Source organism: Bufo bufo, chromosome 1 (assembly GCF_905171765.1).
Source record: "Bufo bufo chromosome 1, aBufBuf1.1, whole genome shotgun sequence".
In the NCBI taxonomy this organism is placed as follows: Eukaryota; Metazoa; Chordata; class Amphibia; order Anura; family Bufonidae; genus Bufo; species Bufo bufo.
Window position 1 is genome coordinate 389,373,714 of NC_053389.1, and position 26,998 is coordinate 389,400,711.

Below are 26,998 nucleotides of genomic sequence, written 5' to 3' on the forward strand. Positions count from 1 at the left end.
ATAATTATATACAGCCTCAGCTCCTCTCTCTCTCACAATACAGCCACAGAGACGTTGCAGAAGGCCCTACATTCTAGTTGGCCAATCACAGAGCCAGCCGAGATCCTGCTGGTCTTTTCTCCCCCGCTCCTCAGACAGGGCAGTACTACTTGGTGTATCACAGGACACAACAGTATACAACAAGTTTGAAGTTCCAGTCATCCTCTGGCTACGCAGTACACTCCATAGGCAGCTGTAAGTATATAATGCAGAAAATGTATGGAAAGTATCTTACACCGCTGGTACTGTAATATAATGTACTCATGCTTTGTGGTTTTTCCAGGCAGAAAAACCCTTTGTAATCTGTAAATGATTACATAGGTCTTTCCATCTAGAAAAACCACAGCATGAGTTTAATCCACCATGTGGATTAAGAAATCCTCATCAATTTCTGGTGGGTTTTTTTTTTGTGTGTGCAGATTTCACAAATTATCTATTAGTGGGGCTGCTTTCTGGAAGGACCTGACTGACTGCTGAAGAGACTGGATTTCACCCGCCACCCAACTAGTCACCACCAGCTATATCGCCTTGAATATTGAAGTCCTGGAGGACACTGTTGGTAAGTTCCTTTAAGAGGTCCAAGCTGTATAGCCTTACTAATAATGTGTTATGGAAAGTAGATGATGGAGGTTGCATTGAAATATTCCTCAGATAGTTGTAGAAACTGCACAGACACTTTACTGATATCTGTGCAGAATCAGAGCCTCAACAGAATATATAAAATGATAGCATGAAGTGTATAGGGTATATATGACTAGTACAGTGCATGGATTGTATTGACCTTTTCCTGTCAATTCTCCTTAGGAGAATCTATTAGTGGAGCCGCTTTCTGGAAGGACCTGTCCTGACTGCTGAAGAGACTGGATTTTGGCCGCCACCCATCTAGTCACCACCAGCTATATCGCCTTGAATATTAAAGACCTGGAGGACACTGTTGGTGAGTTTACATCTTGTAACTTGTGCGCTTTAGTACAGTACATGAAGACTCATAGTAATAGGTAAACATTTTTTCCACTAAAAACAGTATCACACCAGTCCATAAGTTGTGTGTGGCTTTGCAGTTTAGCCCTATTCGGTTAAGTGAAGCCAAGCTACAATACCAGACATAATTGATGGACAGGGTTGGTTCTGTTTCTGGGGGAAAAAAAGCCATATTTTTGTAGTCCCCTTGGATCCATTGTTTTTTTAGTTTTTGTTTTGTTTTTTGGTCTTTTTTTTCCTCTGGTTTGATCCATAGCTTCCAACAGAATTTATATGTACTTTACCCTCTAGATTACTCATCTCTTGCTGACTGTCCAGTTCCTGACCACAACCGCCACCTGACTAGTACCTACTACCAATACTAACAAGGGGTATCCATTACTCTGCAGCTTACTGTAGTGAGCACCATAACTGTGCTCTGATGTTTCAAGGTAGGCCTTCTTAATAATTAAGTGGGAAAAAAGCTATGTTATCAGTGCCTGATTGGCGGGGGTGGCGAAATCACAATAAATATCTCTTCCTTCATTGTTTTAACAGCATTACAAGTAGTGGTTAGCCACAGAAGGTCCCCTCTTCAGATACTTAGATTCTGCTACATACAACAATGCCAAAAAGAAAAACTAGTTACAGCTCTGAGTGGTCAGCACAGCATCCTTACATTTCAAAGAGCAGGAAAGATGAATTTCATGCCTTCTGTACAGTATGCAGATGTGATGTTGACATTAGCAGGAAAGGGAGCTATAGAACAGCATGCAGATACAGACAAGCATTGGCTGAATGTGCGGAGTGCAGGTGCATCCTCCCTAGTATCATTTTTTACTAATACCCGGTCACCTCTGAATGACAAAATATCTGCTGCAGAACTTTGCAAAGTGTATCATGCAGTGAAGCACCACCACTCTTATAGAAGTGTGGACTGTGGCATTAAAGTTGATAGAGAGATTTACAATGACTCCTCTATTGCTAAAAGTGTGACCTGTGGGAAAACCAAAGCAAAATCTCTATGTGAAAATATGCTAGCTCCATATTCTGTACAGACACACCTAGTCTACATTAAAGAACACAACTTGCCATATTCATTGGCAACAGATGCTTCAAATAAAGGCGCAACTAAGTGTTTTCTCATTTTGAGAAAGGGGTGCAACATTTGCTACTTGATTTTTATAGCGACAGTAATGAAAATTCTGAAGCTATAACCAACCAACTACTCTCCAAGCTAGATCAGGCTGGTCTAGATTTGACCAAAATGTCAGCTTACACAGCAGACCATGCCAGTGTCAACTATGGAAAGCACAACAGCGTGTTTCAGAAACTGAAACTGTCTCATAAGGGCGTTGTTGCAGCAAACTGTCTTGCTCACATAGTCCACAATACATCCAAGTATGCTGCAGCAAAATTGGATTTTGATGTTGAAAATGTTGTGCTCAAGGTGTATAGCCATTTCAGTATCTCAGCTAGTAGGACAGCACAACTGAGGGAATTCTGTGAATTTCTAGAAGTTGATGAATGCAATCTTTTGCATCATGTTGTGACAAGGTGGTTGTCACTACTTCCATCTATTGACCGGATTCTTCTGAACTGGAAACCCCTGACAAGTTATTGACTTAAAGGATGGAAGATACCCAGGCAATAAACCACCCATCTACCTTACCCGCCCCTTCCTGTTCCCCAATTAACACACAGAGACATCTTCTTGGGAAAAGAGCCTTCTCGGCCAATTTATTCAACAACATTAATTATCACTTCACAGAAAATACGTAATAACACGCATAACATATCAATTACCATAACAATTATCATAACATCTGAACCATTGAATAGGATCCTAGAAGGCAACAGGTAAGCTGTGTTCTCCACCATTCACCTCCACATGTAATATCGCCTTACCCTCGGCCGCGGTCACCGACCCGAGAGCACCGAATACTCCAACTGTAATTAGTCTCCCCTGTAGGCCCATCTGCCCACAGGAGACCCATGCACAAGCTTACCGAACCTCCTGAGATGCACACTCCACCTTGGCATGCACCTCTTAAACCTATCATTGCCTTCCAGGACCCTCCATTACCACGCCACGAACGACCATAGGAGAAACCTCACCTATGGGAGTCCTGCCACACCCGAAAAGCCGTCTCCAGACCCTCCTGAATCCCTAAGGCCCACATGTCAATACCCACTTCATTCAGGTGAACACCATCAGACCTAAGGAACTGAGGCGATGCTGCCTCCAGCTCCCGGTGCCGCACCACAATTCCACCATGGCACCTCACAAAACGTCCAACCTCCCTATTAAGTTTAGCCCGGGCCTTATTAAGCCGGTCAACCGACCTCGCAAAACGCCAGGCTCTCCGAGCCACAACCTCGGACCAAACCACCAACACACCCGGAACATCCGACCACAAACACAAAAGATCCAGCTTCATATCACGAATCACCTCCCTAGTACTGCGAACACCCAGGTCATTCCCCCCAATGTGCAACACAACAATATCAGGTGACCTATCTAACGAAACTGAAGCATGAAATTCCGGGAGCACCCTACCCCACAACAGGCCCCGTATGCCGATCCAGCGCACTTGCATGTCAGCCGGGTCGAACCCCAACTGCCGTCCGTTCCTCCGCACGTCCGCACGCAATGCTCCCCAGTACACGTAGGAGTGTCCGAAGATCCAAGCCATACAAGCCAACCCTGTAAACACATAAAGTTAAAACCTAACTCACCAATCAGCGTAATAAAATACTGTATAGACAACCGAACATTGATCCCCTTGGCACTCACAACATGTGAGTACGAACATACGACCTAGATTCCCACTGGCCAATACGTTTAATGGCCTCCTCCCCCAGGCCCCATCTGGCCGCCTCCGTTGCCGCCCCAATCCTAAAAGAATGGGACGCAAAATCCTGAGCCGGGTAACCCGCTGCGAACAAACACTTCCGAAAAACTGCAACAAACTGATACCTTGACAATGCCGACCCATCTGCATGCATCAACAACGAACCCACCTCATCCGGCCTAACCACCAACAACTCCTCCACACACCTGACCGGGCACAAGACCGACCCAACCAAAGGGCGCAATATAATAACCACCCCTTTGCCCTCCTGATCCGTCTTAGACCTACGCAATACGCAACGCAAACCTCCCCCAGAAAAACTCACATCCTGCTTCAACAAACCTCCCCCACACAACCGATTTCCCGACACCAGTTCCGACACCCTGAATGCCCCGAAAAAGGCCAAGGAAAAAGCAGCCCTAAACAAACAAACCTCATAAGGCGTCAAACACACCACACCAACCATCTCCCACAACGACTGCAACACTGCCCACGAAACCGGCCTACGTGTGTCTGGCCGCGCGGCACTACGCCTATAACCCTTCAAAGCTTGCCTAACCAGAAAGCAGTTAGACACATCCATGAGACCCCGCAACCGCAACCAAAAATTGACGGCCGCCACTCGCTTGGAAACCACCGAAACAGACACCCCCGAACTATAAGACAAACCTATAAAATATACCAACAACATCTGAAAATCCTCCACTACCTCACAACCCCCCACCTGATCCAACAACTGCTCCCACTGGGACCACACCGAAGAATACGCCAACCGCGTACTCCTACTCACGGACCGGCGAATCAACTCAGAGGAGTCCCAAGGCCACGTTCCAGAGCCACTGAGGACATGATAGACCCGTCTCGTCCGCATCCGGCACCAGCCCGCGAAAACGATCCCACTGAAAGTGAGAAAGTGAATCAGCAATGTCGTTATCAACACCCGGAACATCCACAGCCACAAAACAGGCATTCAACCGCAAGCCACTAAGCACTAAATGGCGAAGCAAGCGCAACACCGGGGGAGAATTAGCAGACTGACTGTTAATCGCCTGAACCACCCCCATGTTGTCACAGCAAAATCTCACTCTTTTATTCCTGAGCACGTCCCCCCACAACTCAACAGACAAAATGATCGGAAACAATTCCAACAAAACCAGATTCCTCAAAAAACCTGCCTCCACCCAAACCTCCGGCCAGGCACCAGCGCTCCACTGCCCCCGGCAAAAGGCCCCGTAACCACAAGACCCCGACTCATCCGTACACAATTCCAAATCAAAACCGGACACAGGCGCCTCCATCCACACCGAACGCCCATTAAATTCCTCCAGAAAACGCTCCCACACCAACAGGTCATCCCGAACCTCAGATGATAACCGCAAAAAATGGAAGGGCTTCCGCACCCCAGCCGTCGCCATGGCCAAGCGCCTGCAGAACACCCGGCCCATTGGCAGAATTCTGCATGCAAAATTCAACTTCCCTAGAACCGACTGCACACGCTGCAACTGCACCTTTTTCGCCCTCCTTAAAAAGGCAATATCCTCACGCAAGTCCGCCACCTTCTCCTCCGGCAACCGACACTCCATGGCCACACTATCTATCACTATACCCAAAAATTTAACAGACGTCGCCGGGCCCTCCGTCTTTTCCGGTGCCAACGGGACACCCAAACGACCAGCTATGCTCTCCATCGTGTGAAGTAACACCGAGCAAACTCGCGACCCAGCAGGTCCCAGAAACAAAAAGTCGTCAAGATAATGTAAAACAGAAGTCCAACCCGCCTCCTGCTTCACCACCCACTCCAAAAAGGAAGCAAACTTCTCAAACAAAGAACATGAAATTGCACAACCCATCGGCAGACAACAATCAACATAAAAACTGCCTTCCCACTTAAACCCCAACAAATGCAAACTGTCCGGATGAATGGGTAACAAATGAAAAGCGGCCTCTATATCCGTCTTCGCCAACAAAGCCCCTTTTCCAAAACGCACCCACCGAACCGCCTCATCAAATGAAGTATACGAAACCGAACAAAGCTCCTCAGCAATACCATCATTAACAGAACTACCCTCAGGAAACGACAAGTGGTGTATGAGCCTAAACTTGCCCGCCTCCTTTTTTGGGACCAAACCCAACGGTGACACCCATAAACCTGACAACGGGGATTCCGCAAATGGGCCAGCGACCCGCCCCGCCGCGATCTCCTTACCAATCTTCTCCGCTACCACGTCCGGCCTACGCAAAGCCGACGTCAAGTTACGGGGAGCCACAACCGGGCTGACCGAAAAACACGGGATCCGAAAACCATCCCTGAAACCAACAAACAACAAAGCCGCTGCAGCCCTATCTGGGTACCTCTCTAACCACGGCAACATCTCTTCCACCTTCACCGGCGTCGCCCCTCTTCTGCGCCCCATCAACTCTTTTTCCTCGCCCCCGCTTGAAACACTGTGACAGACTGTGCGCCCCACCGCATCCGGAACACTCATGCTTAAACCGACAGTCGGCGAGGTATCTGCAATAACCCTCATTGAACTGCCAACAGCAACCCTTCTTTTGCCCAACACCAGGTTCGGGCGCCGAGGGACCCCCGGCTGCCCCACGAAAGGACTGATGCCCCACCTTCGGAGCCGCTATAAGCCGCATCCAAAGACCGATATCTTTGTGATCCCAGCGAATACTCGCCCGGACCGCCTTCCGCTGACGAAACTGCTCGTCGTACCTCAACCATGCCACACCCCCATACGTGCTATAGGCCTCACCAATGGCATCCATGTAACAGAAAAGCGCGGAACAGTGCTCCGGCGCTTTTTCTCCCACCACACTTGCCAGAATGGCAAAAGCCTGCAGCCAATTCAAATACGTCTGCGGTATCAACCGATACCGCCGCTTCTCCTCCTCCTCCTTTTTGGACTCATCAGGCCTAACCCTATCCAAACTAAACTTTTCCAACTGAAGCAAAGAGAATATCTCCACATACTCGTCCTTCCAGATCTTCTCTTTAACCTCCGCCTTCAAATGAGCCCCCAGCGGCCCCTCAAAACAGACGTAGACCTCGCCCTTAGCTGCGTCCGCCAACCGCACCTCGTCCCTGACTTTTCCTTTCTCCCCAACACCAACCGACACATCCCCAGTCCCCGGCGCCTCCACATCCGCCCCAACGCTACTCGAGCCAACCCCGCCAGACTGACACCTCGTAACACCGGACACCTCTGGAGCCCATACCGCCGCAGGTGACTCCCGCACACCCGACCCCAACCTAGACAAAAGCGACACCATCCCCTCTAGCAATTCCTGCGCCAACCCCTGGCCCTGCAAAACACCCCCCCACCTATTGCTCAACAGGAGCCCGTTGCTGACCCGAAGGCCCCTCACCTGACCGGCCCTGAGGTATCCGCCCAGCAGCCACGGTCCGCCCGGACACTCCCGCCATCGATGGTCCGTTCAGCTGCGCTGCCGCCGGACCGGCTCCATCCTCGTCCATCCGCCCGTCGTCAGCTCCAGCGTCGTCCTGGCTCACCTCGCCGTCCTCCACCTCCGCCCGCCGTCCAGGCCCGCCGGCAGGCGGCCTCCGTCTCTCATCGCCCCCGGCAACCGACGTAAACCGCCTCCGTCCAGGCTCACCGGCAGGGGAACCGGCAGCCGCATCCGAAATACCTCCATCACTGCAGTCGTCCAGTACTGCAGCATCTCCTAGTCCAGCTCCTACAGCAACCTCGGCCTCCTGAACAAATCCAGCTGCAGTACCGGGGACAGCCACAGCTGTCGCTGCCGCGCTCCGCCCGCTCCTCTGCAGTCTCACTGAAGAACGCCGCCGGCCCTGCGACAAGGGCCGCGGCGCAACACGCACCACTGCTGACCTCACTCCAGGATCCAGGCCCCCACCGGAAGGCTGTGGGGCCGCACGCTCCTCTCCCCGCCGTGGTCGACTCGCCGCCCGCTCCTCAGGTAAGGGCCAACGCCTGGCTCGCTCTCCGTCCGACAAGGCCACAAGGGGAGACGCCGCACCTGCATAGCTCCTCCCACGCCGTGAATAGGACGAGGCGACGGGCACAGCCCGGTCCTCTCCCGCTGGTGCCCGGCGCCGACAAGGATTCCTCCCGCTGCGGCGGCGAGGCGCAGGGCTCACAGCCCTCACCGCCCGCAACGAAGGGTCCCTGCTGGGGCTCCTTAAGCGCCGCCGCACCCGTGGGGTAGCCTCAGGGCTCAGCCTCTCTGGGGGTACAGACCTCCTAGCCCTAGGCCTAGCAGCAGGGGCGGCCGGTGTGGGAACCGGACCCGCCAATACAGCTTGCAGACTCTGCCGCAACCAATCGGCCCCATGTCTCTCCGCCGCTGCCTTCACCGCATCCAATAAAACGTCCGAAGACTCTATAACTCCCAGCAAAAAATCCTTCCAAACCTTAAAAACCTTCCTGCTTCTTCACAAGCTCCTGACTGATAAACTCCGCCCCCCATTCCCTTCATATACTGCCCGGGAAAATAGCTGACCGAGACCCCTCCCCACGACCTAACCTTAACCCTCAGCTGCCTGAACTTCCCCCCAAGTCAAAGAGCACTACGCCCAGGCTGCGCCCAGCTCCGTTGCTCCCATTCCTGAGTTTAGATGAGGAAGAATGCCCTAAAGTTCTGCAGAAGTGCTTTGGAGAAAACACCTGTGATGTGTCAGAGGCTTATTTTCTATTTCTCAGCCATGCTCTGAAATTATTCTCTGACTGCATTGAAGCTCTGGAGGCCAAATCCTTCTGTATCACCTCAGTGTACAAGCTCATGACAGATCTGAATGGCAAACTTGAGAGAAGACTTAGAGATCACTTTTTTGGCTTTGCTGTGAATTCCAGGTTGAAACAGCTTACTCCAGATCTAGCTAGAAAATGTGAAGCTGATTTTGTTCTTTTCTACGAAAGGGCAAAGAAATACTTAAATGACAGATATGATTTCTCTGAAAATAGCTTTCATAGCCAAATATCTAAACTGAGTCTTGGAAGTCCGGTACCATTTGGAGAGTTCTCTGAAGCAGTCCAAGCCTGCCTTCTGCAAGGCATTGATATGGATAGCCTTTATGAAGAGTATGCCATTGTAGAGACTTTTATTACTTCTCCAGAGGCAGCTAACATCAGCAGTCAGGAAAGATATCTACAATTGTTTGCCAAGTCTGAGGTGCCCCTCAAAAGTCTGAAGGTTGTTTGTGCTTATGTATTCTCCATCCCATGCAGTAATGGTCACACAGAGCGTGTGTTTTCTATGATGTCTTCAGCGTGGAGAAATGAGAGAAACCGTCTGGAGGTGGACAGCGTAAAGGCAGAGCTTCAGATTTGTGTGAACCTTGTAGAAAAATGTACAGAAATGTATAAGAAATTCCTGACCAATGGCAAACTCTTGGAGGCAGCAAGGAAAGGAGAGAAATATCAAAAGTAGAAACCCTGGTGAGTACAACATTTCTTACTGATTTCTTGTTTTATTTAGCTGATACTGTAGCTGGTTTGTGTTTACATTCTTTTCAGAATAGTATCTGTATAATGTAGTATCTTGCATGGTGTAATATTGAACTATTGTGTGCCACTGTCCCCGGTACGATGTCCTCCTTTTCAGGGTTTGACGTCCCCCTTTTTGGGGTTCTGCAAGTGGCCACCCTACCATGAATACCAGCGCCCTCCTGAGACATTCTGCCGTCGCCCAGCCGTAAGGAGCCTCCACACCATGCTGCTGTATCCTAGAGCTGACCCAGAGGTAGTGAAATCAGCTGAATCGGCGTCAGCATGGGCCCACAGGTGCCTATAAATAGCCTAGTAATCAGCCAGCCTGGGCCCACAGGTGCCTATAAATAGCCTAGTAATCAGTCAGCCTGGGCCCACAGGTGCGTGTAATTAGCCTAGTAATCAGCCAGCCTGGGCCGACAGGTGCGTATAATTAGCCTTGTAATCAGCCTCCCCTCTCACAAATGCAACAATATATTTGCTTAATACTTTTTGAGGAAACGCAATTTAAATTTGCAAACAGCGCTTGAGATATGTCACACCGCAGAACTTACTGACAAGCATATGAAAGCTATGAAGCAGGATAAAACGACTGACAATATCAATATAGCCTCTTCACAGCAGCACAAGTTTCAACACAAGAGTCGCTCACACAACTCACCTGAGCAGAAGCCTGTATCATGCAAGTATTGTGGCAGATGTGCAATGAGCAGGACCGTGGTACGGTTACACGGACGCCAAACAATGCAATGGGTCCGGATATGGGTATAATAGTCTATGTTTTTTGTTCGTGACGCCAATTGCAGCATGCGCAGGGTACAGTCTCAGGGCCCTTTAAGGTGTTGCAACTCACGTACCAGGTTAGGAATGCCAGAGTGGTGTAATGTCTCTGTATAGCAGTAGGTATAGTGTCAACGGTGTCTCCTACCTGGGTATGGCTGGACTCCTGGATCCTGGCTCACTTGCAATAAATGAGTGTTGCTAGTAGGATTAATTGAGGAACTGGGTAGCAATGAATGAGACTTGAAATATAATTAAACTTGTCTTTACTGGAGGCAGCATTAATCCACATGAGATACAGCAATAGTATTGGGTCCCAGCAGGTATTGGCAATATGTGGCAGGGATCAATATCTCTTCTGCTCCTATCATATGCCTGGAGAATATGGCAGGAATCTGTCTTCTGCTCTGTCTATCTTCTGCTGTGTATGGGACTGACTAGCTGAGGAGGAATTTGGCTTCTCCTGGTCTCTGGATAGTTACTCACAGTCAGCTCACAGGGAATGGCTCTTCCTGGAGATCTGGAGGTGCTGCCTGCTTGTGAACCATCTGAGGCTGAAGGGCTCAGACTGGGGATGAAGATCTTTGGTCTCAACAGAGACAAGATCCTGGTTTGGGATCCCTATTTCTGCGAGCTCCTACTAGCACAGCCTTCCCCTAGCCGGGGTGGCTGGCACACTAACTGAACTTCCTTCCCTCCCCATTAGGCAGGACATGGGCGAGCCCACTCTGCTTAAAGAGGGGGGGGGAGTTAAACTGGAATGTACTATTCCAGTCTAGATATGCTAAACTGAACTAAGACCCTGGTAACACAGCAAATACATGTAACAAGGATGAGAATATGCGTGAGGATGTTAAATTACACAGGATGACAATGCAGATACACTTAACAGGTTGTAGCGGGGTAAAAAAGTTTAGTAACATAACTCTGGGATGTTACAGGTGCATTTACGTGTGAAAGAAAAGTGCCCTGCATATGGGAAATTCTGTACTGCATGCGGTAAGCCAAATCACTTTGCAAGGGTGTGTCTCTCACGTGACATGAAAGTAAGAAAGCTACACACAATTCAGCAAGTGCCTGATTCTGAGGAAGCTCAACTGTTTAGCACTGATATGCTTTACTACTCAGAATGCATTGGTGCTGTGAACACAAAAGGCAAGAAATGGTTTGTAAACCTCAATTTAAATAATATAATCCAACCTTGTCAGCTGGATTCAGGTGCAACATGTGATGTAATGAGTTTAAAGGACAAAATGAAACTGGCGCCCATTATGGCACTATATTAAAGCTGTATTCAGGGGAAATAATGGAATCATTGGGACTTTTCCAAACAAAATGCATCATACGAGATTGTGTGCACAAATTGCACTTTGAGATTCTGGAAGTTGATCAGAAACTGCTATTATCTGGTTCAACATGTGAGCGCCTGGGACTGCTGCAGTTCACTATTCCTGCTGAGCTGCACTATGTTAATAATCAGTCGGCTAAATCTCTGACGAGGCCGCTGGCAAAACAGCAAATTCTTCATGCCTACTACAGTGATGTATTTGAGAGCCCGGTAGTATCTGTTCCAGGGGAGGTGCGCTTTGAACTTGACCCCGCTATCCAACCAGTTCAATGTGCCCCACGGAATGTACCAATAGCTATTAAGCCACAGGTCAAAGCACAACTGGACAAGTATGAAGCTGAGGGACATCTAACCTCAGTATCAGAACCCACGGATTGGATAAGCATGGTGGTTATCAGAAAGCCTGAAAAGATCAGAATCTGTATCGATCCCAAGTTCCTGAATATGGCCCTAAAGCGGTCACACTACCTAATGCCTACGCTCAATGACATTCTGTACAAACTTCCAAAAACGCTTATTTTCACACTAGTCGATGCAAGAGATGCCTTTTTACAGTACAAACTAGATGAAAAAAGCAGTTACATAACCACTTTCTGAACTCCTTGGGGCAGAAAGAGATTGCTTAAACTTCCATTTGGGGTTTCCGTGGCACCAGAGGTCTACCAGCGTAAACAACATGAGCTATTGAGTGGGCTTTGTGGAATTAAGCCAATAGCTGATGACATTCTTATAGTTGGTTGTGGTAACACTGATGAAGAAGCTGAGCAGGACCATGAAGAAAAGTTAATAGCGCTACTAGATCGTTGCAGACAAGTGATGCTGAGGCTTAGCGTGAAGAAATTGCAGTTCAAGGTGCAAGAAGTCCATTTCCATGGGCATATCCTGTCTTCACAAGGCTTAAAAGCTGACCGGGACAAGATTAAAGCCATTGTGGACATGCCACAGCCTGCTGATGCCAAAGCAGTACAGAGATTTATTGACTTTGTTACATATCTAGCAAAATTCCAGCCACATTTATCTGAGGTGTGTGAGCCATTAAGACGACTTGTGGACAGAGATGTGGTTTGGCACTGGCTTCCCAAACATGACTAGGCAGTAGAGGATATCAAACGCTTGGTCACCTCTGCACCAGTGTTGAAATACTATAATGTCACTAAGCCTGCTGCTATACAAAGTGACTCTAGCAAAAATGGCCTGGGTTGTTGTCTTTTGCAGGAGGGTCAACCGGTTGAATATGCGTCCAGAGCTCTTTCACCAGCTGAGCGAAACTATGCTCAGATTGAGAAGGAATGTTTAAGTATTGTATTTGCATACCAACGCTTCCATTATTATCTCCATGGGCGGGACTCCATTACAGCTGAGACTGACCACAAACCTCTGATAGTCATATTCAAGAAGCCCCTTCTGTGTGCTCTGAAGCGTTTGCAGAGCTTGATGCTTACATTGCAGCATTACAACCTCAATGTTGTCTATAAGCCAGGAAGTGAAATGTATAAAAGCGATGCTTTGAGCAGAGCTACATTAGATAATGTGACACCTGGAGGTGAGCACGAGCGTCAAACAATTTGTCAGCTGCAACAGGAACAAATTTTCTTTGCCGACATCAATCAAGCCGACTATCCTAATGTCACTGCTTAGCATCTGCAGCAACTCATGCAACACAGTAACGGTGACGCAACGTTACAAGCTCTGAAATCTGTTGTCTTGAGTGGATGGCCAGATGATAAAGTAGCAATTCCTGCAACTCTACGGGAATATTGGTCCTTCAGAGATGAGATCAGCGTACAAAATGGTATCTTGTACAAAGGCCCAAGGGTCATAGTGCCTAAATCGCTAAGAGCAGATATATTATCACTGATACACTCTAGCCACATTGGAGGTGAAGCATGGTGAAATCAAAGATTTTGTCAGTAATTGTCGCATCTGCAATGAATATGCCCACTTCCAACAAAAGGAAACTATGATGTCGCACGAGATACCGACACGTCCATGGCAGATCATCAGTATGGACTTATTCAACTACGCAGGCAAAGAATACCTGATATCAGTTGACTACTATTCAGACTTTTGGGAAATCTCACTTCTTCCTGATTTGTCCACTGAAACCACAATTAAGCGGTGCAAGGCTCAGTTTGCCCGTTATGGCCAACCAGATAAAGTGATCTCTGATGATGGCCCTCAGTTTTCAAGCTTGCAATTTAGAAGATTTGCAATGGAATGGGAGTTTGAGCATGTTACTTCCTCACCACGTAATCCACAGGCGAATGGCAAAGCTGAAGCAGCTGTAAAGATTGTTAAGAACGTATGCAAGAGAGCACACAGTGAAGGTAAAGACTCGTAGAAGGCAATTTTGCATTGGAGAAACACTCCAACCAAAGGCATGGATAGCAGTCCGGCACAAAGACTGATGCCAAGAAGGCTGAAGACTTCCTTACCGGCAGCGAATAAGCTCCTGGAACCTTGTGTGATACAAGGTGTTACAGAAAAGTTAAAGTTTAAGAGACAAATGTCAAAGGCTCAATATGATACATCGGTCAGGGATCTGCCAGAGTTGATTATTGGAGAACAAATCCGTATGAAACCCTTACCTGGGGATCGAACAGGTCGTTGGAGAATGGGTACTTGTTTGAAAAAAGTTGCACCACGATCGTATCTAGTGGACGTTGATGGAACTCTCTTTCGCCGCAATCTTGTGGACTTACGAGTGGCAGAAAAGCCTACGTTGCAATATCTCATTAATAAGCCAGTCTTGCTTGGTATTACAGGGACACATGTGCCCATTGACTGTGAGGAATGTACAGAGGTGGGGCCACAGACCAATGGTACTGGTAATCCTGAGCAAGCTAGTACATCTACCAGCAGCCACGCGCAGGACATGCCAGTAGGAGGTGATAAGAGCCCAGTAACTACCGAGAGAGCTAATAGACTACAAGGACCAGTCGTCACCCGTAGTGGCAGATGTTCAAAACCACCCATGAGACCTAACCTATAGAGTATCAAATGCTTTATTGTTATGTCTCTTCAAAACTTACAATGTTCATTTATTAACACTAAAAAAGGGGAAGATGTTATGGATGTTATGTTGGTGCACCACTTCCTGTTTCCTGTTTTCCGTTTGTGGCAGTTGATCCTGTCTTTTTATGTTATGTTACCAACATGGCGCCTGTGCAGTAATCCCGCGTGCTGTGTTTATTTACCACACATGAAACAAACGCTGTATGCGGCGATGCCGGCAGATTAACCCTTTCACATGCCGAGGTCAGCGTTGACCGCAACACGTGCAGGGTTTTAAAGAGATGGCTCCCTCTGACTCCATCGCCCCCCCGCACTGCGGTGACAGGTGGGCGATGGTTGCCATGGAAGCTCTGATGCCTTACACAGGCAACAGGGAATATAACAAATCCAAACAATATAAGGTGACAAAAAATATAATTTTTGGTCCAGTTTTTATTTTTATTTTTTTACAGCATTCGTCTTAGGGAGTAGATCATGTGATATTTTTATAGAGCAGATCATTACGGACACGGCGATACCTAATATGTCAACTTTTTTTACTTTCATTTTTTCATTTTTGAAAAACACTTTTTTCACTTTTTTTTCACTTTTTATTTTTGTCCCACTGTGGGACTTCACCTTTTTGGGTTTGATCCCTGTTTCAATTTAGTACAATACTACTAAATTGAAACAGGGATCAAACCCAAAAAGGTGAAGTCCCACAGTGGGACAAAAATAAAAAGTAAAAAAAAAAGTGAAAAAAGTGTTTTTCAAAAATGAAAAAATGAAAGTTTCAAGTATGGAAAAAAAAGTCCCCTCACCATAAAATCGTGTTTAAAAAAAAAAAAGAAAAAACTGACATATTGCCACGTCCGTAATGATCTGCTCTTTAAAAAGGTCACATAATCTACTACCTCAGGTGAACACCGTAAAAAAATTTATAAATAAAAACTGCCCAAAAAAGCCATTTTTTTTACCTTACATTACAAAAAGTGTAATTCCAAGCCATCAAAAGGACATATGAACCCCAAAATAGCATCAATCAGACCGTCATCTTTTCCCGCAAAAAATGAGCCCCTATATAAGACAATCACCCAAGAAATATGGCTTTCAGAAAATGGAGACACTAAAACATGATTTTTTTTTCTTCAAAAATGCTTTTATAGTGTAAAACTGAAAAAATAAATAAAAAAAGTTGACATATTAGGTATCGCTGCGTCCGTAATGACCTGCTCTATAAAAATATCACATGATCTACCCCCTAAGGCGAATGCTGTAAAAAAATAAAAATTGGACCAAAAATTATATTTTTTGTCACCTTATATTGTTTGGATTTGTTATATTCCCTGTTGCCTGAGACAGAGAGACTTCCATTCGTCCATCTGGGGAGGAATGGGTTGTCTCTGGTACTAAACCTATTCCAGGGTCTTATAGGCCTCTTTCACACGGGCGTTGCGGGAAAATGTGCGGGTGCGTTGCGGGAACACCAGCAATTTTTCCGCGCGAGTGCAAAACATTGTAATGCGTTTTGCACTCGCGTGAGAAAAATCGCGCATGTTTGGTACCCGAACTTCTTCACAGAAGTTTGGGCTTGGGATCGGTGTTCTGTAAGATTGTATTATTTCCCCTTATAACATAGTTATAAGGGAAAATAATAGCATTCTGAATACAGAATGTATAGTAAACTAGCGCTGGAGGGGTTAAAAAAAATAAAAAAATAATTTAACTCACCTTAGTCCACTTGATCGCGGCCCGGCATCTCCTTCTGTCTCCTTTGTTGAATAGGACCTGTGGTGAGCATTAATTCCAGGAACAGGACCTTTGATGACGTCACTCCGGTCATCACATGGTACGTCACATGATCTTTTACCATGGTGATTCACCATGGTAAAAGATCATGTGACATACCATGTGATGACCGGAGTGACGTCATCAAAGGTCCTGTTCCTGGAATTAATGCTCACCACAGGTCCTATTCAACAAAGGAGACAGAAGAGATGCCGGCTACGCGATCAAGTGGACTAAGGTGAGTTAAATTATTTTTTATTTATTTTTTACCCCTCCAGCGCTAGTTTACTATGCATTCTGTATTCAGAATGCTATAACATAGTTATAAGGGAAAATAATAAGGGAAGATAATAATCATCGGGTCTCCATCCCGATCGTCTCCTAGCAACCGTGCAAGAAAATCGCACCGCATCCGCACTTGCTTGCGGATGCTTGCGATTTTCAGGCAACCCCATTCACTTCTATGGGGCCTGCGTTGCGTGAAAAATGCAGAATATAGAGCATTCTGCGATTTTTCACGCAACGCACAAGTGATGCGTGAAAATTACCGCTCATGTGAACGCACCCATAGAAATGAATAGGTCGGTATTCAGTGCGGGTGCAATGTGTTCACCTCACACATCGCATCCGCGCGGAATACTCGCCCGTGTGAAAGGGGCCATAGGGAAATCAGGGCCTAGGTATACTGCATATGAATATTCGAACCTTCAAGGTCTATTCATATTATTAGTCAGGGCCCATATTAGGGTTGTCTAGGATGTGACCTGTTTATTCCCTAGTTTCCAGGCCCAGTTACTGTTCCCTCCTGTGTTCAGTGTGGAGTATGTTCATTTCTTTGCTTAAGGATGATGCACAGTCTTGGCCTTTTTCTCTGCCGACCGGATCACCATCTCTCCAGTTGGTAGATTAATTTTTTAGAGCCTTGGGTCTTATTTATGATGACCCGGATTGGATCTCTCAGGCTGAGACCAAGTTACGTGGTTTACTGCAGGGAGAGCTCTCCGCAGAAATTTATTGCTCTGAATTTAGGAGATGGGCTACAGATACGGAGTGGAATGATCCTGTTCTCCATAGACAGTTCTGTCAGGGTCTATCTAGGAGGCTACAGGACACGTTTACCTTACATTAAAAAACCTGAGTCATTGGAAGCAGCTATGTCCCTTGCTGTATGTCTGGATAGACGCCTGATGGAGAGATCTAAGGGCCCTCACTCTCAGGACTCACTGTCAAATAAGGTGGCGGCTTCCTTTGACACTTATGGTAAAGAGACACCTGTGGGTACGCCTTGTGAGGAGCCTATGCAGTTGGGGGGAGCTACTCCTGGTACTACTGGTAAGAGCTCTGGTCATATGAAGGGAGTCTGTTTTTGTTGTGGAAAAAAGGGACATTTCGTAAATATTTGTCCGTACATTCAGTGCCAAGGCGCAAACAAAAGAAAAATGCGTAATCCCTAAATTACTATTGGTGGTGTGGCTGGGGAGCAAGAAAACTTACTTTTGTCTTTTACTGGTAGTACCCGATTTCTCCTGTCTGCTGAGGTGGAGCTAGAGTCCAAAACTGTGGAAATCGAGATATTTATGGACAGTTTGTTCGTATTCATGGGTTGACTACTAGTTCACTAGAGAAAAGCATTTCTGTCTTTGCTATTGATTCTGCACCTCTTACCCAAAAAAGCCTGTTGCAGGTGGTAAATGACATCCATTTAGGAGTGGGTGATTTACATCAGGAATCTGTCTCATGTTATGTGTTGGAGGGTCTGCCTGCTCCGATGGTTTTGGGTTTGCCATGGTTAAGCAAACATAACCCTATCATCGACTGGAAAGCAAGACAGATTTTTGCATGGAAAACTGTCTCAATGCGTCTTTCTCTGTGATCACCACTAAAACTGTACCCTCGTTCATTTCCGAATTTTCTGATGTGTTTTCTGAGATTGTTAAACAGGAGTTACCCCCCCATCAGGAGTATGATTGTCCCATCAATCTTATTCCTGGAGCTAAACTGTCCAAATCTCAGTTGTATATGGCTATGCGAGAGTATATCACCGAGAGCTTGGCGAAGGGTCATATCAGACCATCCAAATCCACAGTGGCAGCTGGGTTTCTCTTTGCAAAAAATAAAAATTGTACCCTTAGACCATGTCTGGACTTCCATGAGCTCAACCGTATTTCTGTCCATGATCCGTACCCCCTTCCTTTGATTCCAGATTTGTTTGATCAAATTGTCGGTGCCAAGGTGTTCTCTAAATTGGATCTGAGGGGGGCATATAATTTGGTAAGGATCAATGAGGGGGACGAATAGAAGACTGCCTTCAATACCCCTGAGGGTCATTTTGAGAATCTGGTCATGCCTTTTGGGTTAACCAATGCTCGGGCATTTTTTCAACACTTTCTAAATGACATCTTTCATCATCTGGTGGGGAGATATCTGGATGATATACTAATTTATTCTCCAGACATGGAGACTCATCAGGATTATGTGAGACAGGTGTTACATATCCTAAGAGAGAATAAATTGTATACAAAGATGGAAAAATGTTTTTGCTGTTCAGGAAGTGCAATTCCTGGGTTACCTGCTCTCATCCTCAGGTTTTCGTATGGATCCCGAGAAAGTCTGTGCAGTGTTGGACTGGGATCGACCTGAAAATCTGAAAGCACTTATGCGGTTTTTGGGATTCACCAACTACTACCGTAAATTAACTACTTCGGCTCCCCTAGCTTAAACACCCTTAATGACCAGACCACTTTTTACAATTCTGCACTACACTACTTTCACGGTTTATTGCTCGGTCATACAACTTACCACCCAAATGAATTTTACCTCCTTTTCTTCTCACTAATAGAGCTTTCATTTGGTGGTATTTCATTGCTGCTGACATTTTAACTTTTTTTGTATTAATCGAAATTTACCGAAATTTTTGCAAAAAAAAAGACATTTTTCACTTTCAGTTGCAATTTTTTTTAAAAAAAACGACATCTATATATACATTTTCCTCTAAATTTATTGTTCTACATGTCTTTGATAAAAAAAAAATGTTTGGGTAAAAAAAAAAATGGTTTGGGTAAAAGTTATAGCATTTACAAACTATGATACAAAAATGTGAATTTCCGCTTTTTGAAGCAGCTCTGACTTTCTGAGCACCTGTCATGTTTCCTGAGGTTCTGCAATGCCCAGACAGTAGAAAACCCCCACAAATGACCCCATTTCGGAAAGTAGACACCCTAAGGTATTCGCTGATGGGCATAGTGAGTTCATAGAACATTTTATTTTTTGTCACAAGTTAGCGGAAAATTATGATTTTTTTTATTTATTTTTTTCCTTACAAAGTCTCATATTCCACTAACTTGTGACAAAAAATAAAAACTTCCATGAACTCACTATGCCCATCACGAAATACCTTGGGGTGTCTTCTTTCCAAAATGGGGTCACTTGTGGGGTAGTTATACTGCCCTGGAATTTTAGGGGCCCTAATGCGTGAGAAGTAGTTTGAAATCAAAATGTGTAAAAAATGCCCTGTGAAATCCTAAAGGTGCTCTTTGGAATGTGGGCCCCTTTGCCCACCTAGGCTGCAAAAACGTGTCACACATGTGGTATCGCCGTACTCAGGAGAAGTTGGACAATGTGTTTTGGGGTGTCTATTTACATATACCCATGCTGGGTGAGAGAAATATCTCGGCAAAAGACAACATTTTCCCATTTTTTTATACAAAGTTGGCATTTGACCGAGATATTTATCTTACCCAGCATGGGTATATGTAAAATGACACCCCAAAACACATTGCCCAACTTCTCCTGAGTACGGCGATACCACATGTGTGACACTTTTTTGCAGCCTAGATGCGCAAAGGGGCCCAAATTCCTTTTAGGAGGGCATTTTTAGACACTTGGATCCCAGACTTCTTCTCACGCTTTAGGCCCCTAAAATGCCAGGGCAGTATAAATACCCCACATGTGACCCCATTTTGGAAAGAAGACACCCCGAGGTATTCCATGAGGGGCATGGCGAGTTCATAGAAGATTTTTTATTTTTGCACAAGTTAGCGGAAATTGATTTATTTTATTTTTTTTCTCACAAAGTCTCCCTTTCCGCTAACTTGGGACAAAAATTTAAATCTTTCATGGACTCAATATGTCCCTCAGCGAATACCTTGGGGTGTCTTCTTTCCAAAATGGGGTCATTTGTGGGGTGTTTGTACTGCCCTGGCATTTGAGGGTCTCTGCAATCATTACATGTATGGCCAGCATTAGGAGTTTCTGCTATTCTCCTTATATTGAGCATACCGGTAATGAGATTTTTTTTTTCGTTCAGCCTCTGGGCTGAAAGAAAAAATGAACGGCACAGATTCATTCATTCGCATTGATCAATGTGGATGAAAAAATCTCTGCCAAAAAAAAAAAGGAGGGGAAAGGCGTCTGCCAGGACATAGGAGCTCCGCCCAACATCCAAACCCACTCAGCCCGTATGCCCTGGCAAACCCAATTTCTCCATTCACATCAATCGATGTGGATGAATAAATCATTGCCGGGATTTATTTGTTTTTTTATATACAAAGTGTTTGCCAAAGTATATGAACACTACCTCCCTTTCAGCTCATAAGCCTCGGCAAACGTATCTTTTACTGCAGAGGAGAAATCTCGTCTTGCAGCACCGCATACACCGACTTTTGTGTAATCTGACAGCATCGCAATGCTTCTGTCAGAATGCACATCAGTGCTGCAACTGGTTGATCGGTTGGTCCAACTAGAAGGTAAAAAAAAAAAAAAAAAAAAAAAAAAAAACAGACCACAACACAATAAATTTATTAACTTTATAATAACATTTGAACGGAACATATAAACTTTATTTAACTTTTTTAACAGAACGTTAACTTTTTTTTTTTACCTTTATCGGACAAACCTCTCCTTCCCCATGGGACAATGTGCAAAGCGCAAATCGCCCAAAGATTTGGCGAAGTACATTATGCACTTTGTCCCAGGTGAAAGGAGAGGTTTGCAGCAGCTGTGAGTGAAAGGGCCCTAATAGCCCTGTGTGCCTGTCCTGTGGAACGCAATCCCTATGCTAAGTGTACCTGTGTGTGGTACTTCCGGAAACACTCCCCTAAGCATAGGGCAGGGTGGTCAGGGCAGTCAGAAACAAAATAGCGGGTGTCACGCCTTATTCCACTCCTGATACAGACACAACATCTTTTTCGGGGTGGCGCTTTTGTTGAGGTACCAGGAACGACACTGGGGAAATGTTGCTCGTGTAGACGGCTCACTACACTGGTGGATGGAGCCACGGAACCTCCTGGATACAGGAGGTTCTCGATGATCTCTTCCTGAAATTTGAGGAAGTATCCTGTTCTCCCAGCCTTACTGTAGAGAACAAAACTATTATATGCAGCCAATTGAATCAAATATACAGACACCTTCTTATACCAGCGTCTGGTGCGTCGGGAACTAAATAAGGAGCCAACATCTGGTCATTGAAGTCCACCCCTCCCATGTGAAGGTTATAATCGTGGACTGAGAGGGGCTTTTCAATGACACTGGTTGCCCATTCTATTTGTATTGTCGTGTCTGCGTGAATGGAGGAGAGCATGTAAACGTCACGCTTGTCTCTCCATTTCACCGCGAGCAGTTCTTCGTTACACAAGGCACCCCTCTCCCCCATTGCAAGACGGGTGGTAACGAGCCGTTGGGGTAAGCCCCGGCGACTGGGTCGCGCGGTGCCACAGCAGCCAATCTGTTCTAGGAACAAATGCCTGAAGAGGGCCACACTTGTGTAAAAATTGTCCACATAAAGATGGTACCCCCTGCCAAATAAGGGTGACACCAAGTCCCAGACTGTCTTCCCACTGCTCCCCAGGTAGTCAGGGCAACCGACCAGCTCCAGGGTCTGATCTTTACCCTCATAGATCCGAAATTTGTGGGTATAGCCTGTGGCCCTTTCACAGAGCTTATACAATTTGACCCCATACCGGCCGCGCTTGCTTTGGATGTATTGTTTGAAGCCAAGGCGCCCGGTAAAATGTATAAGGGACTCGTCTACGCAGATGTTTTGCTTAGGGGTATACAAATCTGCAAATTTGGTGTTGAAGTGGTCTATGAGGGGCCGAATTTTGTGGAGTCGGTCAAAAGCTGGGTGGCCTCAGGAACGAGAGGTGCTGTTGTCGCTAAAGTGCAGGATGGTCTCAAATCGTAGCAGCAGAGAACATGGGCATGTGATGAATTGGGTTCGTGGACCAATATGACCGCAATTCATGCTTTTTGGTTAGACCCATGTTGAGGAGAAGGCCCAGAAAAATTTTAATTTCGGAGACTTGGACGGGTTTCCACCGGAAAGACTGGGCATAAAAGCTTCCCTGGTTGGCGGCTATAAATTGAGTGGCATACCAATTTGTTTCTGCCTCGACTAAGTCCAAGAGCTCCGCAGTCAAGAACAGCTCAAAAAAATCCCAGTGCCGAACCGATCTGAGCTGTCTCAACCCGAACTCCAGCCTGGGCGGTGAAAGGGGGAACTATTGGTGCGGCTGAAGTTGGGGGCTGCCAATCAGGGTTTGCCAGCACCTCAGGGACTCTAGGGGCTCTACGGGCCTGTCTGTGCGGTGCATGTTGTACGGCAGTGCTGGTACTAGGTCCAGGATGGGCTGCGCTGCTGGTGTATGCCTCACCACGTAATCCGACAACGCCAGCCCCACTCTGCTGCCCTTGAAGCGGATCCTGCGCAACCTGTGGTCTAGTAACACGGGGCCGGGTACGCCTGTTGCTATCAGCAACCTAAACCTCCTCGTCCGAACTTTGGGTCAGACTGCCACTGCTTTCTACAGGTTTATATTCTGAACCGCTGGATTTGTCAGATGAGGGTTCCCATTCCTCATCCGACTGGGTCAGAATCCTGTAGGCCTCTTCAGAAGAATACCCCTTGTTTGCCATTTGGTCAACTAAATTTACGGGGTATTCCCTGAGACTACCCAAGAAAAAAAGCAAGCCTGTCTTACAAATGGGAGGCTAGCAAAGTACCGGAGGCCGCTGCGATTGATAAATATCAAAACTGATTTTTTTATCGCCGCAGCGCTTGCAAAGTGATTGTGCAGTGATCAAAAAAAAAATGTTTTTTTGTCACTGCGGCGGGGTGGGCGTGGGTGAATGCACGTATGGGCGACCGATCAGGCCTGATCGGGCAAACACTGCGTTATGGGTGGAGGGCGAACTAAGGTGACACTAATACTATTATAGATCTGACTGTGATCAGTTCTGACCACTTACAGATACTATAAAAGTACAAATGCTGATTAGCGATACACTAATCAGCGAATCAGTGACTGCGGTGCGGTGCGGTGGGCTGGGCGCTAAACTATCGCTAACTACCTAACCAAGGGGCCTAAACTATCCTAAAACCTAACAGTCAATACCAGTCAATACCAGTCAGAAAAAAAAGTGACAGTTTACACTGATCACTTTTTTCCCTTTCACTAGGTGATTGACAGGGGCGATCAAGGGGTTAATTGGGGTGATGGGGGGTGATCTGGGGCTAAGTGAAGTGTTTGGTGGCTACTCACTGTGATGTGTGCTCCTCTGCTGGGACCAACCGACGAAAAGGAGCAGCAGAGGAGCACAGAAGCCATTTAACACCTTATACTTATAAATATAAGGTGTTAGATGGCTTCTGATTCAATTTTAATTACTGATCACAAAAATCTGGCTTAACTTTAGTCGGCTAAACGATTGAATCCAAGGCAGGCCAGATGGTCCCTGTTTTTCACCAGATTTAACTTCATTGTTAAGAACATCAAGCACACGGATGCTTTGTCACGCAGCTTTCCTGGGGGAAAAAGATTCTAAAGATCTTAGTCCTATTTTGTCTAAAGGGGTAGTCATATCTGTCCTATATCTTGATCTTGAGGCTAAGGTGTTGGAGGCCCAAGAGGATGCACCAGACTCTTGTCATCCAGGGAAATTGTTTGTTCCTTCAGACTTACGTCACAACGTATTTGAGGAACATAACTGTACTGTCTTGGCTGGACACCCTGGGAGTAGATCCAGCTGAGGCTCCATAAGTGTGTTAAGGACTACGTGTCAGCCTGTTGTACCTGTGCTCGTGCTAAGAGGCCATATACTCGGCCTTCTGGATCTCCTTTTCCGTTACCCATCCCGTCCAGACCTTGGATACATTTGTCCATGGACTTTATCACGGATTTGCCGAATTCTTTGGGTAAAACCGTCATCCTGGCGGTAGTTGATTGGTTTAGCAAAATGACGCATTTTATAGCATTGCCTGCTCTACCTAATGCCAAAACTCTTGCACAGGTGTTTGTCGATAACATTGGGAAACTACATGGCATTCCCTCTGATGTGGTGTCTGATCGGGGGTCTCAGTTTGCTTCCAGATTCTGAAAAGCATTCTGTACTAGACTTGGGGTACAATTGTCCTTTTCTTCAACTTTTCATCCTCAGTCGAACGGACAGACGGAGTGCACCAATCAGAATCTGGAGACTTACTTGAGATATTTTTTTGGGGAGAATCAGGAGTCTTCATTCTTGTCGTTAGCTGAGTTTGCCATTAATAACCATAGACAGGATTCCACTGATAAGTCGTCGTTTTTTGGGGCATATGGATTCCATCCACAGTTTGGCACATTGTCTGGTTCTCAAACTTCCAGTATTCCTTCTTTGTCTTCGATTTGGTGGAAAATTCAAATTAACCTGAAAAAGATGGGCAACAGGTAAAAGGGTGTGGCTAACAGAAGACATATGACTGGTCCGGACCTGGAAGTGGGTGATTCTGTGTGGCTGTCCACAAGAAACATTAAGCTTAAGGTACCTTCTTGGAAGTTGGGCCCAAGATTTATTGGTCCAAGATCACTGCCATTGTTAACCCTGTAGCCTTCCTTCTTGAACTTCCTTTCGTTGTTGAACAAATGTGTCTAACCTGTTGAGCCGTTCTCCTTGCCTCCCGCTCCTGTCATGGTGGACGGTAATTTAGAATTTCAAATCAGCAGGATTTTGGACTCCCGAGTTCTTCGTAGATCCCTCCAGTATCTCGTCCACTGGAAGGGTTACGGACCAGAGGAGAGGATGTGGGTTCCAACGGCCAATATTATTGCGAATCATCTGGTGAAGGCCTTTCACAGAGCCCATCCTGACAAGGTCAGTCCTGGGTGCCCGGAGGTCACCCATAGAAGCGGGGGTACTGTCACGGTCCCTCAGGTGACTGGTCTCAGGAGATCAGAGAGACTGGCTAAGCATGGAGGAATCTAACTGCCTCCTTGATTTCTTTTTATTCAGTGTTGATAGGGTTAATGTCCACTTCCCTTTTCTCAGCTGTTGCTCAGTGGGCATCACTTCTACCTTTATAGTCTGACCCTACCCTTCTGACTATGCGGTAGATAGCTTCATTTCGGTTTGGCTGAGCTGGTGTGAGGCTGTCACGGCTGAGGATGGGGGAAATCCTCAGCCGTGCGATGCCAGATGCTGTTGGCCTACTCGGCCAGGAGAACAGGATAGGGAGCAGGTCACCTCCTAACAGCGTCCCTACCCTGACCCTAACTCCTAACTGCATGGGCCGACCTTAAAGGTAGGAGGACCCATGCGCAGGAACCTCGGATCCCTAACTCACCCTCCGTCCGGTCCCTGCGCTAGGAGTCAGGGTAAGACGACCTACTCCTCCTAGGCACGGAGGAGCAGGAGTCTCACTGGCCAAGCTGTTGGGAAAAAGGGGAACCAAAACAGACTAACGGAAATGGCAGGTGAACTAAGTAGTTCAACCAACCTGCCACAGCCTTGCTGACTGGATCCCTGAGAACACACAGAATCCAGAACCATTAGCTGCACAAACCAAACGAAGGAAGGACCCAACAGAACATCAGATGGACATCTCACACAACATGACATAAAACATAAAGTGACATTTTCTTTATGACCACAGGGGTGGCTCTCACAGGCAGGTAGAAACACAGGAGGCTGCTCCAGCCAGCATGACTGAAGCAACCTACTGAGCCATGCAAAAGTGAGAGGCTTTATAGGCCAAGAAGCCACACCCCACAGTCGGACACACCCAGTAAAACACAGACACACTGGGAAGGGAGTTAACCCTTCCAGCACCACAGAAGGGAAAAACACCACTTAAAAGGGAAGTGCACATAATACATACAACGTGCATAACATACACACACACACCTAACATAATGGTTGCTAGGTGTGACCGCATGCCAAAGCAGCAAGCTGCCTAGCACCGCTCAGGCTGCTTAGCTGACAATGCTGAACACAACTAGTTGCCCGCGGCAACCACAAGTGAGACCACACACAGCGACCCTCACCTGTGGTTGAACACACAAACTAAAACCGCAGGCAACCCCATGCGGTAAGGAGTCACGGACATAGCCATGGCCGTGACAGAGGCCTCTCTGGTTTTCCTGTTCTTCCTTCTCTACAGAAGTTAAGTGTCGCGTTTGTTTGTATTTTTTATATTCCCTGTTGTTGTATCTGGGCCTGAGACAGAGACTTCCATTCGTCCATTTGGGGAGGAATGGGTTGTCTCTGGTCCTAAACTTATTCCAGGGCCTTATAGGGAAATCAGGCCCTAGGTATCCTGCATATGAATATTCCTACCTTCAAGGTCTTTTCATAGTGTTAGGTAGTCAAGGTCTGGATTAGGGTTGCCTCACTTGGAGTATTGTGCGCAGTACTGGAGGCCATATCTCCAGAAGGATATAGATACTCTAGAGAGAGTTCAGAGAAGAGCTACTAAACTAGTACATGGATTGCAGGATAAAACTTACCAG

The 26,998-nt window shown here is 46.5% G+C and overlaps 1 long non-coding RNA gene across 1 annotated transcript; it reads left to right on the forward strand.

Moving 5' to 3' along the window:
* The first annotated feature begins 426 nt into the window (after positions 1 to 426).
* LOC120987024 lies at positions 427 to 18,202 on the forward strand. Its single transcript, XR_005775884.1, has 3 exons — positions 427 to 437; positions 16,375 to 16,378; positions 18,070 to 18,202. It is a non-coding gene; the product is annotated as an uncharacterized LOC120987024 (long non-coding RNA).
* Positions 18,203 to 26,998: the final 8,796 nt, after the last annotated feature.